The sequence below is a fragment of the Gadus morhua genome, chromosome 23 (assembly GCF_902167405.1).
Source record: "Gadus morhua chromosome 23, gadMor3.0, whole genome shotgun sequence".
Classification (NCBI taxonomy): domain Eukaryota; kingdom Metazoa; phylum Chordata; class Actinopteri; order Gadiformes; family Gadidae; genus Gadus; species Gadus morhua.
Window position 1 is genome coordinate 17,051,104 of NC_044070.1, and position 16,339 is coordinate 17,067,442.

General features: G+C 46.4%; 1 protein-coding gene across 3 annotated transcripts in view; it reads right to left on the minus strand.

Annotated features, from left to right (window-relative positions):
* The window catches only part of sema5a (sema domain, seven thrombospondin repeats (type 1 and type 1-like), transmembrane domain (TM) and short cytoplasmic domain, (semaphorin) 5A), a 125,772-nt gene extending 122,971 nt beyond the window's left edge, over positions 1–2,801 (minus strand). For all 3 annotated transcript variants that reach the window (XM_030349523.1, XM_030349525.1, XM_030349524.1), the window contains exon 1: positions 2,124–2,801. The gene's annotated coding sequence lies outside the window, so the exon portion shown is untranslated. The remainder of the gene's footprint in view (positions 1–2,123) is intronic.
* Between the last annotated feature and the right edge of the window lie 13,538 nt (positions 2,802–16,339).

Sequence of the window (16,339 nt, forward strand, 5' to 3'; positions counted from 1 at the left end):
CCACTGGTCCCTTTGAGCGAGGTGGCTGAGAGGGGGCCTCTGAGGTGAGCCGCCCTAAGTACTCCGTATAAACACTTGTGCTGTGGCTCCTCTGATATGACATCCCAGCTGAGTGGTTCGCGGTTTCTTTTTTTTTTTTGTACTTTCTTTGTCCAAGCTGCTGTTATATTTGTGTGTTACCTTATGCTTGTTTATTCCTGAATAGAAAATGTTTGTGTGGTGTGTGTGTGTGCGATTGTAAGTGCGAGGCGCTCGGCTGTATAATAAACTAAAAATCCTCTCCCTCTCTCCCCCCTCCCTCTCTCTCCCTCCCTCCCTCTCTCTCCCTCCCTCCCTCTCTCCCTTCCTCCCCTTCCTCTCCCCTCCATCCCTCTCCTTGCCCTCTCTCCCTCTCTCTCCCTCCCTCCCTCTCTCTCCCTCCCTCCCTCTCTCCCTTCCTTCCCTTCCTCTCCCCTCCATCCCTCTCCTTGCCCTCTCTCCATCTCTCTCCCTCCCTCCCCTCCCCTCCCCTCTTCTTCCCTCCCTCCCTTGGGGAGTTAAGCATCCGGAGCCTAATACAAGGGGGGGTGACCTGTGTGACTCTAAAGTAATTCAGCCATCTGGACGAGGGTCACTGTTTTCCTTCCCGGGGTACACAGTGTGACAGGAGACAGCAGCACGGACACTGGGGCATGCAGGGTCCCCGGGGCCAACCGTTCAGAGGAGCCCAGCGCCATTCATCTGAGCTGCTGCTGCTACTGCTGGTGATTTTAAAACCAGCAAAACAGCCCCACATAAAACTACAACAGAGCTATAAAACTACAACAACCACAAGCCCACGTGAATGAAAATGACATAAAACAGACACTGTATGAAAATAAATAAAGATAGGTAGAGAGGAGAGAGATAGAGAGAGAGAGAGAAAGAGGGAGAGATGGATAGAGCCGGAGTGATCGATAGAGAGCAAGAGAGAGAGAGATTGATAGTGATAGAGAGAGGGATAGATTGCGAGCAAGAGAGAAAAAGAAAGAGAGGGATATATAGGAAGATATAGATTGATTGATAGAGATTGAGCTATATAGATAGAGATACATAGTTAGATTGATAGACCGATTTATAAATAGAGATAGTTCGAACCGGCAGCATAGACTTGCCCAGGGCATGGAAAATACCTAGCATAATGGAAAAACACTTTGAAAAAAGGACTTGGTGAACAATTGCGTGTGGTTAATCATACACTAATCAATGTGCTCTAAACTAGAGATTAGTATCCCACTGAAAGCCATCGAAAGACATAGAATGCTGATTGCCATGGGCTGAATGACTAAGTAGTACTGGTTCATGGAATAATAAAACGCTTTTTAACCAAATGTTTTTGATTTAAATATATTCCGCTCTTCCAATCACCAGTGTGTGCATCATACGTGACATCAAAAGTTCAAATCTTTTTTTAAGTACAATCCAAGATTTTGAAAGGTTGCTGCATTCAGAATAATATCAGCCTCAAAAAACACATTACCACAGAGGTTTCAACCGACAGGGAACTCATCGGGACTTTGGAAAGGTTACAGAAAAAGATGATAATCAAGACAAGCAGTTGAATGTGGAGACAATTGTCCCTGTGAAGACACCTGCTGCCAGCGATTCAGGAGATTAAGTCTACATTGTCAGCCCTACGGCGTATACCTCATGAGACCAAACGACACAATGAAGGCTTATGGAAGAATAAATAAATATGGCACAATTAACATGATGTCATCTTCGTTTAGTGCAAGTAAGGCGTAAGAAGACGCATCGCATCCCGCGCTTTCTTCCAGCACCACCAAGCGGTAAAACACCAGGAATCATAACGCATACCAAAAACTTATCCGAAGTCATTATATTAGTCCTCTATTCCACATTGTTTTATTCTATTTTCTCAGCCAAATAATAACATAATGCACTACATATTGTGTTATTACGCTAAGTCTATGCAATTCTAGAATTTGTCAAATATTTCACCAAACAGCCAGATGATCCTCGGGTGTGATCATGATCTTTAGACTGAGAGGAATGAGTGCGATTTTAAAGGTGAAAGAGTAGCATGCATAACTACACTACAGTTTACACAATACCTGTACACAAAATAGAAAAATGCACCTTACCAAGTGAGGTGCCCAACTCCCGTTCATCTAGCGGCGAGCGACGAGCTGTGAGTCTGGTCCAGTCAGAAGTGTTTTCACAACAACAAATAATAAAAAAGGTAGACTGGAAAAAAGGTCAAATATCCTCGTTGTTCTCGTCTCTGTTGAGCAAACACCAATGCCCACGTATCCCCTGCACTAGACGTGCTGGCTATCTCCTTCTAGACTCTAGCCCTGTTCCTTTCGCGTCGGTGGCGTCGATGTATTTGCCCCCCCAGCTGACGAGCGTTCCGTCCCAGTCGCTCCTAGCGCACGGTATGAAACCGGACACCCCGCAGTGTCGCCCTGCGCCACAGCCTTTCCCCGTCACCACCACCACCACCACCGCTCTACAATAAAGGGGCACGAGACGAGAAAGCCGTGAAACTTTTCCTTTTCCAAACTCATCCGCGCAATGTCTGAAACACGAGAGGAGGATGCATGAGTGGAGCAAGGGAAGAGAAAGCGAGAGAGAGAGAGAGAGAGAGAGAGAGAGAGAGAGAGAGAGAGAGAGAGAGAGAGAGAGAGAGAGAGAGAGAGAGAGAGTCAGAAAGAGAGAGAGAGAGAGCCGTGATTGAAGTCACGGAAACGCTGCGCTCCTCCACGAACCGCTGGCTTGCTCTGCTGCCGTTCACTCGCTATGTGGACGGCTGTACATGCAGAATGCGCCCCCACATTGTGCGTCGTCCGCTCCTCTTATAACATCAGAGCGCTGTGTGTTTGTGTGTGTGTGTGTGTGTGTGTGTGTGTGTGTGTGTGTGTGTGTGTGAGACGTGGCAGCGGTGCACAGCTGCCCTGCAGGTGGAAGGAGACCAACGCCAACACACAGTAGTCCTTCAAAACTACTTTGGACTAGTATGATTGTAGGGGTTTATTCTTTTCTTGTCTGAAAGGATAGGTGCCCATTAAATGGAAAAATCTGTGATTGGTTCTTTAAAAAAGAAACAATGTAAAAAGTGAAAGGGTTATTTGACAGATAGCAGAGACCGCTGTGATTTTGCGCACATGCTTTCTTCAGGAGCCTTCAATATATTCTGACATCAACATTCACAGTTCAATGATCATCCGTTTATCCCCCCACTGTGACCCCAGGACCCCTCCCCCTCCTCCACCACCACCACCACAACATGTATTAATCCACTCGACTCTCAGGCCCCGTTCACACGAAGCCGATTTCATGGCGAAACCGCAAAGGTATTGTACGGTTCGGCCTTCCGTACACACGAAGCCGGCGAATCCGCTGACCGAAACCGCAAACTTCTGAAACCACCCTCGGGGGTGGTTTCAAATCTACCCGGTTTCGTTTTGGATTCGTGTGTACGCCTGAAACCGACTGAAACCGCAAACCATGACGTCATCGCCCCACCCCTCGACCTCCTAGCCAATGGCTCTTAAGCCCGCGGAGTCTCAGAAATCACATGCGAGCCTGCGCATAAGGGCAGCCTTTATGCCTATGCCTTTATGCGCATGCTCGCCTCTTCTTCTTATTTAATTTCTTCTGGATTTCTGTACCAGAAGCAGCGCCCCTTATGGGCCTGGAATGTGTACTACAGCGTTTCTACAGATCTACCCGGTTTCGCTTGGCTTCGTCTTTACGGAGATACTTCGAAACCGGATAGATCGAAACCGTAACGGTTTCGCCCGTTTCGGCTTCGTGTGAACGGGGCCTCAGAAAGACGCCGAAACGGGCGAAACCGTTACGGTTTCGATCTATCCGGTTTCGAAGTATCTCCGTAAAGGCGAAGCCAAGCGAAACCGGATAGATCTGTAGAAACGCTGTAGTAAACATTCCAGGCCCATAAGGGGCGCTGCTTCTGGTACACAAATCCAGAAGAAGAAGAGACGGGCATGCGCATAAAGGCTGCCCCCCGAACCACTAGCAACACAAACAAACAGCTCTTCTACGATGGCGAACTAGATTCTCAATAAATAATGGCTTAGCAACCCAACAAGGGACATGATATGCTGCAGAACGATTACAAGCTTGTAGTCCGCCATCATCATTTTTGTTGTGATTTCTGAGACTCCGCGGGCTTAAGAGCCATTGGCTAGGAGGTCGAGGGGTGGGGCGATGACGTCATGGTTTGCGGTTTCAGGCGTCCACACGAAACCAAAACGAAACCGGATAGATTTGAAACCACCTCCGAGGGTGGTTTCAGAAGTTTGCGGTTTCGGTCAGCGGATTCGCTGGCTTTGTGTGGACGGAAGGCCGAACCGTACAAGACCTTTGCGGTTTCGCCATGAAATCGGCTTCGTGTGGACGGGGCCTCAGAGGGGCCGTCTAGGCTAGCAGCAACAATAGACGCCTCTGCAGTGTGAAGAAAGGGCGCATTGCTGAATAAATATGTAGTTCTACCCACCACATCTAAATTCAAATCAGCTGCTTTCATAAAAATGCACCATCCGTCCCCTCCCACCATAAAAGAAGGGTGGTAGGGGGGGGGTGAGGTCGAAGTAAAGCATGCTGGGATTTACATTTCAAACCGTGTGTCTCTTTTCCTCTCTGGGAAATAATGTTGGGGTAACCTTTCCCCTCTCTTTTTATATGCCAGGCCACCAGTAAGCGGGCCACCTCTGCGCAGACTTCTCTCTTAAAAGGTTTGATGACAGGAGAGAATGAAATATATTAGTGACAGAAAGAAATGGCAGTTGAAGGTTGCAGACCATTTGGGGCCAAATGAAAAAAAAGGGGCACCACCACCTTTTTCAAAAATGGAATACTGTTATGTGTTTGCTTGCGTTTTAGAGTGGCCTAAAAGTGGTAGAGAGTTGACTTTCATCCATTTAAGACCTCCATCTACGACAGCCCTTCCCCGATGCCATTAAATCCCGCTCCTCTGGCGTGGACCAAACACAAGACGTCATTTGTAGCTTCGGTGTCATGGATAGAGGCTCCGGACGGAGGCTCAGGACAGAGGCTCCAGACAGAGGCTCCGGACGGAGGCTCAGGACAGAGGCTCAGGCCCAGCTCTTTTGGAGGGTTCTTTAGCTGACCATGTAGAGAGATTCATGAGCAAGAAACATAACGTGGTTTGTGTCCTAAATGATGTGTTTAGCATGGACATTGGAGGGAAGGGAGCAAGTGATGAGGTTAGAAGAAGGCTGGTGTGAGTGAGTGAGTGAGTGAGTGAGTGAGTGAGTGAGTGAGTGAGTGAGTGAGTGAGTGAGTGAGTGAGTGAGTGAGTGAGTGAGTGAGTGAGTGTGTGTGTGTGAGTGAGTGAGTGAGTGAGTGAGTGAGTGAGTGAGTGAGTGAGTGAGTGAGTGAGTGAGTGAGTGAGTGAGTGAGTGAGTGAGAGAGAGAGAGAGAGAGAGACTTTGAGCTCGTAGCCAGCTGTTGTTCCATTCACCTGGTCTCCTTGGCCGGCGAAGCTAATGAACTAAAGAAAGTTGCTGAGCAGCCGGTAGAAGAATCCTGATGCAGAGGGGACAGACCCGGCCCTCAACTATGTGTGTGTGTGTGTGTGTGTGTGTGTGTGTGTGTGTGTGTGTGTGGTTGTGTATGTGTATGTGTGCATGCTTGCGTGTGTGTCGTGCTCGAAAAAACACAACGCCCGAGCGAGCGACAAGCAACGTGTCGCTCGACGTCTCCAGTGAACGCACCTTATAACATGAACTCAAACACGGATCGGCCACCTGACAGCCGGCCGCACTCTTGTCCCGAGCCCCGAGCGTGGAGCAGCCCTGGATCCCTCACCCAAACACGCCATCTGTCAGGCTGCGGCTGTAACAGTGCTGCAGCGCACACAGACTCGCGCACGCATGCATCCAGAAACACACACAACCAGACACACACATCCAGAAACACTCATGCACGCACGCACACACACGCACAACCAGACACACACACAATCAGACGCACACACACACACACGCAAGCATGCACACACACACACAAACACTAAACCACATACAAACCCACAGGTACCATACAGACAAGCACTCCTACACCTTCCTGCGTCACCTTAAAACACACGGACACACTGACACACTGACACACTGACACACAGGTGCAAAGAATAACACGAAAGTTGACAAAAAATGCAAATGCTGCTATATATATTATACACACGTTCTTAAACATCTGCGATGTTGAACAGAGAACAACGCAGATTACCTGAGGGGCGTTGTTTGACGTTGTACAGTAGCGCAGGCTTGAGGGACTGGGAACAGCAACAGAACCTCAGCACTGAGGGAGGAACGGATTGAGAGGGTACATCAGGGACGGGTAGCAGCTATAGGGTGTTCGACTACCATCTGAAAGGTGATGGGTTCGATCCCTTCCCAACGTCTGCAGCCTGCCTCCGGGCCTCCTTGAGCAGAATGTCCTCATCCCTCTACTTGCTGCCCCTAAACGGCACATATCTCCATTCACTATACGCTCCTTCGGGATAAGAGTGGATCATGTAAACGACTCTACTTGCCCATCGCGGCACAGAGAGCGGCCGTAGAGCATTGTGTCGGCCGAGGGTGGGGAAAAAAAAGGATCTGGAGAGTGTGAAATGGAGGTCAGAAGACGGCTAAGGGACAGACAATGTGCGGTGGGGGAAAAAGAAGGAGGAGAAAGGCGAGCTCGCGGTACAAAGCGCCGCAGTCATCCCTCAGCCCGGGTTTGGTACCTGGGTGGACTCAATGAGCCGTCCCCTGCAGTGTGACGGGGGCCAAAGTCTCCCTGCGATCTCCCCCTACTTATTCATCCCCCTCCCTGGGCCCCCTGCAGCAGAAACCTCCGGTATAGCACCGGCTGCCCCCCTCCACCTCGACCACCACCCCTCCCCCCACGCCCCCCACCGTCACCACGGTTCAGCGGAAGAATGATTGGACGATGATGTCGCTAAGTGTCAGGCCATCGCAGGAAGTATGTCTGCAGAGGGAGCAAAATTGAGGGCATGGGGAATGGGATGGAGTGGGTGGGGGGGGGGGGGGGGGGTCTCACCGCTTTTTCAGCCGCTCGTCCGGACCGCCTTGTCTGTCTGACGTACGGGGCGGCGTGCTCATCGCCGTCAGACGTTCAAACGGCGCCGCCGCTGTCTGCCTCGCACCATAGAAGAGAGAAACGTTCGGGGATCACATGAGAAGAGACAGGAGTCCCCTCCGGTCGGCAGCCACGCGGATAATGGCTCCCACACGATCGGAGCACCTTGTTCCTGTATTCAACACACATCAACGCCATCCTTCTTTCACTTTATTATCATTCACAGGCACCTCATCTTGGGCGCATTGAAGCTCAATAAGCGCCGCATTAACCCTGCAAGGGATTAGAGTTTGATTCCCACTCAGAAAAGCATCTTACAGCCAAACGGCCTATGCAGCAGTGTGTATGTATGACATCTTTATGGGGTCCTGGCCATGGCTGCCCGTTGCACATGAAGCCGCCGGACTGCAGCAGAACAGGTGTGATCGAGTGGAGAGGCCCCGGTCTGTGCAGATGGATGTGAAATAATGTAATAGAGAGGAGATAACGAACCGGCCACACTCGGGTCATCTCTCGCTCACTTCTTTTGCCCATATTTTTGCCGGCTTGCATTTTGTCAATTTCCTCCCATGGATGGCAAATGATGGATAGCGACCGGAATATGGCTGATGGTACATTTTTCTCTCTTTTTTATTTAATGTTTTGCAGTTTGTTCTCTTCCCTTTCTCTTTCGGGCGAAGTGAAGGGAGAAGTTGTGGGCTAACTCTGGCGAAATTCAATCACGGGAGCTGGAGGTTTGAAGGCGTGAGGTCCTGGCCTCCGGGGTGGTCTTGAGATTGCTTCAAATTAATTGATGTCAAAACGAATGGGCTTAAAGCACGGGAGAACAATTACGCCTCTGACTGTCGGGCACGGCGTGAACCGCTCCACCCAAAAAGGAGCACAGTCCACCGTGAGAAAAGTCTGCCAAAGACATTATATTCCCTGTTAGATATTTGGGAGGCAAAAAGCAATTTAGAAAGAGGAGATACAGTTAGCTAAATTCTCCCTGGGTTAAATGGAAGGAGAATAAAGACACTTATGTGAGGGCTCGCGGGCGACCATAAAACAGAGGAAAGCCACAGCAGGGAGGGCCAGCACTGCGTCCTGTGTACTGGAAGCTTCTGGAGAGCGAAACACAATTAAAAGGGGTATACCACTCAGATGTGAGAATACAAAGCATCTCGCGCATTTTTTTATGAATAGACATTTTTATGCAATTTTAAAATAATAAAACATTAGTATGCTGCAATAAAATGAGCTATACTGAACTTACCGAATAATTCACAAAGGGAAAATGTGATACTGTCTTATAAACAATAACCACAGAAAACTGTTCACCGAGACTACCTTTTAATGCACGTAATCTCATCTCATCTGCAATTCATTATTCTGTTTGATGAGTGGCTGGTATGGTTATGATATTTTGTGGCTACGAATTATCCATTTAATTTGTATTTGTGTTGACTGACTTAAAACCAAGCCCCAATTAACATTCATGAGACTGTGTGTGTCCCATGAGTGTTTGTGTGCGCGCGTGTGTGTTCGTGTGTGTGTGTGTGTGTGTGTGTGTGTGTGTGTGTGTGTGTGTGTGTGTGTGTGTGTGTGTGTGTGTGTGTGTGTGTGTTTATGTGTGTCAGTGGTGGAGGCCATGACAGATACCTACTATCTATGGTTAATGATGGTTAGGAAAAGCATAGGGACACTAATCAACGAAAGACAAGTCGATGAGATAAAGACAACAGACTGCAGAAGAGGGAAATACATCACAGTTCTCTCCTTACGTGGTGAAAGACTAACGAGACTGGGCACTCTTAAAGCAGACAATTTAATGGTCCACACAGACAGGTGAACCAAATGAATGCAATTAGTGATTACTTTTGTTTGATGTGAGTTCTATTGGTGAGTGGGTGGCTGTTAATAGGACGAGGGAGAGAATTTTTGAGTTTATCTGGACGGAAGTCCGAAGGGGATTTCAAGCCGCTATTAGTTGGCACATGAAAGGAGACGCAAGATGGGTGCTGAAGCTAACCCAGACTGACAACACTTAGGCAATTTGGAACTGAACTGTTGCAGAAGATGAAGGGATGTGTAATGTGTCTGCAATTTGTCATGTTATCCTAACATCCATGGTAGAATAAACGTAGAGTGCGTTACAAGTATCCAACACAACACGATTTTCGAGTTTCTGTCCTACTTGCACGACGCATATTTAAAAAATCTTTAAGAATCGATTTTACTCAATTGGTTTTAGCTCATGGTTTTAGCTCATCAATAAAGTTATGCGTACACTCGGCCCATTGTCATACGTATAGTGCAAGAGAGTATATTTGACGACATCGTCCTTATTATTGCATTGATGTAATTTGAAGTGAAACTGTAGCCACCCTCTATGAGCCTCATCCTCTGAACAAGACTGCAGGAGAAGCCATTTATTACTGTCTACAGCAGCTTCTCTTTCAGGGTGACCTTCCTGACCTCTTCCTGCTTGGAACTATCCTTTCCCACCCCACTTCTTATTGCTTAGTCTGACACACTTTCATAAGGCTGTGCTATCCCCCGGCGCCCTGGCAGCCATATGCCACCCGTACTGCACGTTGTATTCGTGGCGTAATATAGTATTAGCACAACAACCTTGTTGTCCTCATACTATATTCAAATGAAACGAAAAGCAGGAATGTGTATGCATGCAATCGCATCCAAAAAACCTCTGCGTGGACGTGCAGATAAAGGTTGATGCGAGCACTTTTATGCCGAGCACATAGTATACACACACACAGAAGCACACATAAGTGCACATGCAAACGCAATCACACAAACAAACAGACAAACAAAAACCAACTCTAAGGGAGGCGGAAAATGAAAGCAAGTTTGAAAGCCGTGGGGTATCTTAATGCAACAAAAGAAGATGTGCACAGCAAATACAGATTGGTCTTTTCACTCCACTGCACTCCCATCCCCAGAGTCTTGGAAACCTTGATACCAAGTTGTTTTTATAAGTTTGCTGAGGAACATAGAAATGTTAGAAATGGTGTAGCTCACAGAACGACGGCACGATGCAGAATGGCAGCAGTGAAGGTCTTCGGGAACGCACTTTGACCTCGCATTGAAACAGATCGCCTCTTTGAATGCTCCGTCCTCTTAAGTAGCTGAAATCCTCATTTTTTTTGTCAAGTAAACATCACCTTCCAACACCCTACTAATAAAGATGAGAGAAAATGACTCAAAACATGTCCACATGAGCAGGGCCAAGGACGAGGAAACCAAAAGCAGTAGGAATTAAGTGAAAATAATCACAGCCATTAAGCATTATCATTTTCAGATCATTTTCCCCGGGCTCCTAATAGAGACGCCGTGTAGCTTCGCATTTGGGTTGCTTCGTTCTCCAGTTGTTTATCTTAATAACGAGACAACAATGAGGCAAAGGATCTCATTACCAACAAGGCACCGACGGTCATCCATCATTCCCACGGGTCTCCGTCAGGGGCCAACGGTAAGGCACTTTAACAAGCCAGCAGTTCCTCTTCAGCACGGAAACTGTTTTGCCCCAACGCCTCTCTTTCCTTGCTTCGCTCTTTCTCTCAGAGCTAAATCATTTTAATTATAGACAGTGCTCCACCCACAGCACAGAAGCCACCCGGCAAGCTGCCCTCCGTGGAGGGAATAGCAATGGGGGGAAGGGAGTTGGAAAATTTGTTTTGCCACCACACGTAACTTTATAATAAAAGGAGCGAGAGAGGAGAGAGGAGGCGCTGGGCTGACCGGCAGTTATATTGGCTTGGACTCCTCTATGAAGTCGTTGGAAGTGTGTATTGGCTGGCGATGAGGCCAGTCGTCTCCGTTCAGCTCAGATGTCTTCACAGAGACAAACGGGGCTCCATAAGTGACACAACGATGTGTGTGGTTGTGTATGTATATATATATACACATATATTTATATATGTATGACTGGCGTATACTGTATGTGTATCTGTTTTTTTAACTCCTTTATATGTCCTTTGATTTACTTTCTTTGTCATAAAAGCCAAGGTATTCTTCACATTCGTTCTTTTAACTTATTTTAAAACTCAATCGTTTTTTTTTTTTTCTCTTTCTCCCTAGACGCTTTCTCTCCATCAATGTGTTGACAAGATAAAAGGCGGTCCTACACACACTTTGTTGTGGCTAGACAGACTGCTCAGACACAACCTCCCCCGGTTGGACAGAATGCAATCATTTAAGAGTTGGCACCTCGACTCCTTTGACTAGAGCTATCGCCGCCTTCTGCTTTATTAACTGGTGTCTCCGTTTAAACAAACCCCAGTACAACCACAAGACTATTAACTTAAGGCCACTGCAATGTGTATTTTTAGATTTTTCAACCGCAGTCTCGGGTGATCGTGACGTAATCCATCGGGTGATTCTGATCATAATTTCTATGGTTATTGTTATCGGCTTGCCTCAACACGGCTTGGTGTTTCGGCTTTGCCGTTTGGGATTTCCTCCTTTCTCCTCAGCGGTCGACACTTAGCGGTTGTGGCTGTTGTTGTTGTTGTTATTATTATTATTATTATTATTATTATTATTATCATCATCATGCACAGCATGCGTTCAAATTTCACAAGGCGTTTGGCTCCCTGAGCATGGCTGCCTCGATCGGGATGTGCTTGCCTTCCGGCCCCATACAGCGGCTAGATTGGTGCCTATTACAACCTGTTTGCTATAGATTTAACTGAATTAAATATTCATTTCCAAGCCCATCCATTATTCATTTGAGGGTTCGTCGGATTCCACACTTAGTGGACATCAATAAAGTGCTTCTAGCGGCAGTCAGTCGGTCCCTTATTATAGAATTATATACGCCGACTGATTTCAACAATTGACACGTTTAACCCGTTTCTTAACAGTACATAGGAATGAAAACATATTTTTCCATCACACCCTAAATGAGGCACCAGGCCTCTCTGTGATGTGATGCCAAGGCAGACAGCTGACATTCTCTCCAGCAACACGCGTGTTCCTTTAATAGCTCCCAGCTCTGGACCGCAGCAAGCTTTTAATTGATAAGCTAATTGGTCCAAATCCCCACACTGTAACCCCTATGAGTGGCTGGTGTCGCCTGTGGGATTGTGCGCGGATTTGTATTTATTTCTCCCTCCACATGCGCTGTCTCCCTATCTCAATCCATCCCCCCTCTCTCTCTCTCTCTTTGGATCTCTGTCTCTCTTGGTCTCTCTCTCTCTCTCTCTCTCGGCTTCTTGTCTATGGCACGTGAAGCATGAGATTGGATTTACCGTGTAATGGAATAAAGCACATTGTTTGTGAGAGAGGGATGTAAAAGGCTGGTAAAACGGCCCAGCTCGCCTGGCTGGAAAGTTGAGCAACAGCCTTGCATCAATTGAAGAAGGAGCCTTGTTTTTCTTTAGCTGAGTCGTGGGGTTTTCTCTCCCAAATCCTGCTACCGTCTTGATTTAGCATTTGATCATTTCTCCTGTTTATTGCTCTTGCTCTCGCATTGCTTTTGTCTGTTGTTGTGGCTGTTGCGGTACAGCAGGAGCGCATGGGAGCAGCCATCCTGAGGAGATCAAAGGCTTTTTTACGACATTGCCTGGGATTTGTGACACACACAATGTTTTCTACAGGAGCTTGATTGAGCGGCGTTCGTAGAAGTAGACACAACGCATTGCACACTCAATGTACGCTAGCTGAAGTCATTATTTTCACAGCACAAACAATCATGACCTGACACTTCTGTGATTCATCGGCAGGAGAATATGACACATCAGGATGATTTGATTGGGCTAATTTTCTTTGACATGAGAGAGAGCGTCTTTATTCTTATGCATCTTTCTTTCACAAATGCCCAGCTCTTTGCATCCATATTGTGCTTATGATGATTGGTGACACTCAGCCACACCACTATATGCAGTTGCTAGTGTAGGCCTATACCGCTTCTTCATTTGTTGTTGTGGAGGTATACATCCAGAATACATAAGCAGGAAATATTCTATATATGGAGGTACTTACAAAACCGGATGGCAGGTCTTTCCATTCCGTTGACTTTTCACTTTCTCTTTATTACGATGGCCCGCAGAGCTCAACGAACTGCAACTTTAGAGAACACAAACGTAAATAGACCAAGCAAAAGCTTAGCTAAATTAAGAAGGCATCTTCGTCAATTTAAAACAAAACACAATTAAGATCGGTTGTACACTCTCACACTTTAGATCAACGTTAGTGTTTTCAGAGGACAGAACGCACACACTTGTCAATGCCAACCCGTTGCTGGATTTCACAACCTTATTGAAGTCTGTGATCTGTCAGTGGTGTTGGGAATGATATTAAACGTAAGTGTATTACATTTATTATATTTTGGCGTTTTGCTGGCATGCTTCAGAATTGATGGCAGTGTACACTGTCCAGACGTGTTGATGACCTTTAGTGTCCTGCAGGAACACAGTTGTCGTGCATTCACAGCGTGTTCTCTAATGTGTCGATGTGTGTGAATTGATATAAGAAGATAAGGACTAATTCAAGAAGATATTATCACTATTAATAAAAAAATGGAATATCAATATTAACATATATTCTGAAATAAAAGTTTTGCCAGTTAACCATACTCGTAGGAAGCTTTTGGTAAAAGCATGGGGAAAAAATATATGTTTTAGTCTGATTTTAAGGTAACACTGTAGCAGACTTTAGATTACTTCTCAGAGTATTCTAGAGAGCAGGTTCATAATGACAGAGACACAGTGAGGTAGTTCACAAAGTTTTCTAGGCACAGTGAGAGGACCTTGAAGTGATGATCCAAGTGATGTATCCGGTGTGATTTTAGTGAGAATGTCAACAACGTAGAAAGGAGCTAAACCGTTTCATCGATTTTAGACTAGAAAAGTAACGTTCACGTTTTGGTTTTTGTAAGGCATCGTAAACCATCCTTTAAGGCTAATGCGGAATGCATTGCGTGTGCGCGTTTGCGTAACAATATGTGACAGACCAAAATATATGGCCTCTGTATACCGAATACCACTATTATTACCAATTATTTATTGGACGGTTGACAGAATTATGACACGTAATAGTTGTTTATTTTTATTATTCCCAAACTTTAAATAAAGGCTATGAGATTTGATATGCTACCTATAATCATAGATCATCTTCACTCAGGCTCTAATAGCTGATCAGAGCAAGGAACAGCGTTGAATCCTATAGGAGGCCGTCAGAAGAGAGTGCTGATTCTGTTGTTTTCGCGGACAGGCGGTACCAGAAGGGAAACTATCTCCAGTCAATCCAGGACAGTTGGAAGACACACATGAAGCTCACTTGACGTACCTCGACGCTGTTATTGTGTAAAAAAAAAGAAGCCCCATCAGTCCATTACCGGGAACCTAGCAACCTAGCGAAGATGTCAACTCAACAGAGGCAGACGCAGGTGCTGACAAATCAAGTCTCTCTCTCTCTCACGCACTCGCTCTCTTGTTCCCTATCTCTCTCTCTCTCTCTCTCTATCTCTCTCTCTCTCTCGCCCTCTCCATAGTCTTAGGCAGGATCTCTCAAATCAGGGGTGTGGGCCAAGATGCCATATCAAAGGGACTGTGGGAGCGCTCACTTCCATTTTAATTAGCATCAATGAGCCGGATGTGGTAAGAAAATTAACTCAGAGACACGCACACACTTTTTCTCTCTCACACACACACACACACACACACACACACACACACACACACACACACACACACACACACACACACACACACACACACACACACACACACACACACACACACACACACACACACACACACACACACACACACACACACACACACACACCTGATGTCCAAACAATAATGTTCCCTTATATCTCTGGTAACGCCAAGAGAAAATCTTGGCACACTGAAATTCATTAGTAGTACCAAAACATCTTGTCAAAAACCTTAACTAATAATAATAAGCACAACATAACACTCGTATGCTCTCGCTCTCTCTCACACACACACACACACACACACACACACACACACACACACACACACACACACACACACACACACACACACACACACACACACACACACACACACACACACACGGCCAGCTGTAGCCTTTAATTATCCTTACACACACACAAACCACAGATATCCCTGGCAGAAAAAAAAAAGCAGTATGACTGATCTTGGCAGATGAAGCTGGATTCTCCATAGGCAATGTGAACGGGTTTGACTGGCTGTCATCTCCACTGAAGTCCCACCACAAGTCTATGTTCTACTTCCGAAGGGGCTGAAGTTACTCCGTGGGCTGGCTCGATCCTCAGGATTCGATTAAAATGTAAATTCTCACCAAAGCCGATAAATGAGAACAACAGACTTTTCAGTTGCTTCTGCAAGAGACAGGAAGTATGTTTTCCTTCTTTCTTCTTACCAATGAATCCTTCACGTGTTATGTGATCGAGCAGGTGAACAAAGACAAACGACAGGCTGAGGGTGAATTAGCATAAAGGGCAAAAGTCAACCAGATCAAACGTGCCGCTGTAGAAAATGCCATTTGTGATGTGCAATTCTTCATACTTTTCCGCAACCATTCAATGCAAATGCTCAGCTTTCGCTGTACAATTATTTTATTCATTTGTAAATTAAAAGCTCTTCAACAAGAGCTAGACCAAACAGACAAGCACACATCCAACGTTCTCCTGAAACTCAAAACATAAAAATGAGGAAATCAATACATTTGAAAAAAACGAAAAGAGGCACTTGTGAAATATGTCGATAGAAAAACGCAATTCATTCAATTTGCGTCTGCGGATGCGGCAGTGCATAACGTCGGGGGAGTTCCTAATTTTCATAACTCCGATTAAGAAGACAGCATGTGTATTTAAGTCACCAAACACACTCACTCACACCGGCTGAAAACTTCCCACTCTACGAAAATACTTTAGGGATAGAAAAATGCTAAACATCGACTCACTTCTCTCACAGGTACCCGGCTAGTGGCCCCTCGCGGAACGGCGCCTTGCCTCTGGGTAGCGGTACGTGCAGCGCAGCAGAGGGGGTGATGCGCGGTCAATGTGATCGAGCAAATAACCTCGGGGCTAGGAACGGATCTCGGGTGATTGTCTCAGTTATCGTAATACGGTTTAGTCGTCATTGAAACGCTTGCCTTCGATGAAAAGAAAAAAATCAAACCTCTTCTCGTCTGTCCGTCCCGGGCTCTTCCCCAGCGTCAGATGTCCGGCGTCACCGTCCCATCCAGACAGGAGACTGGATGCTGG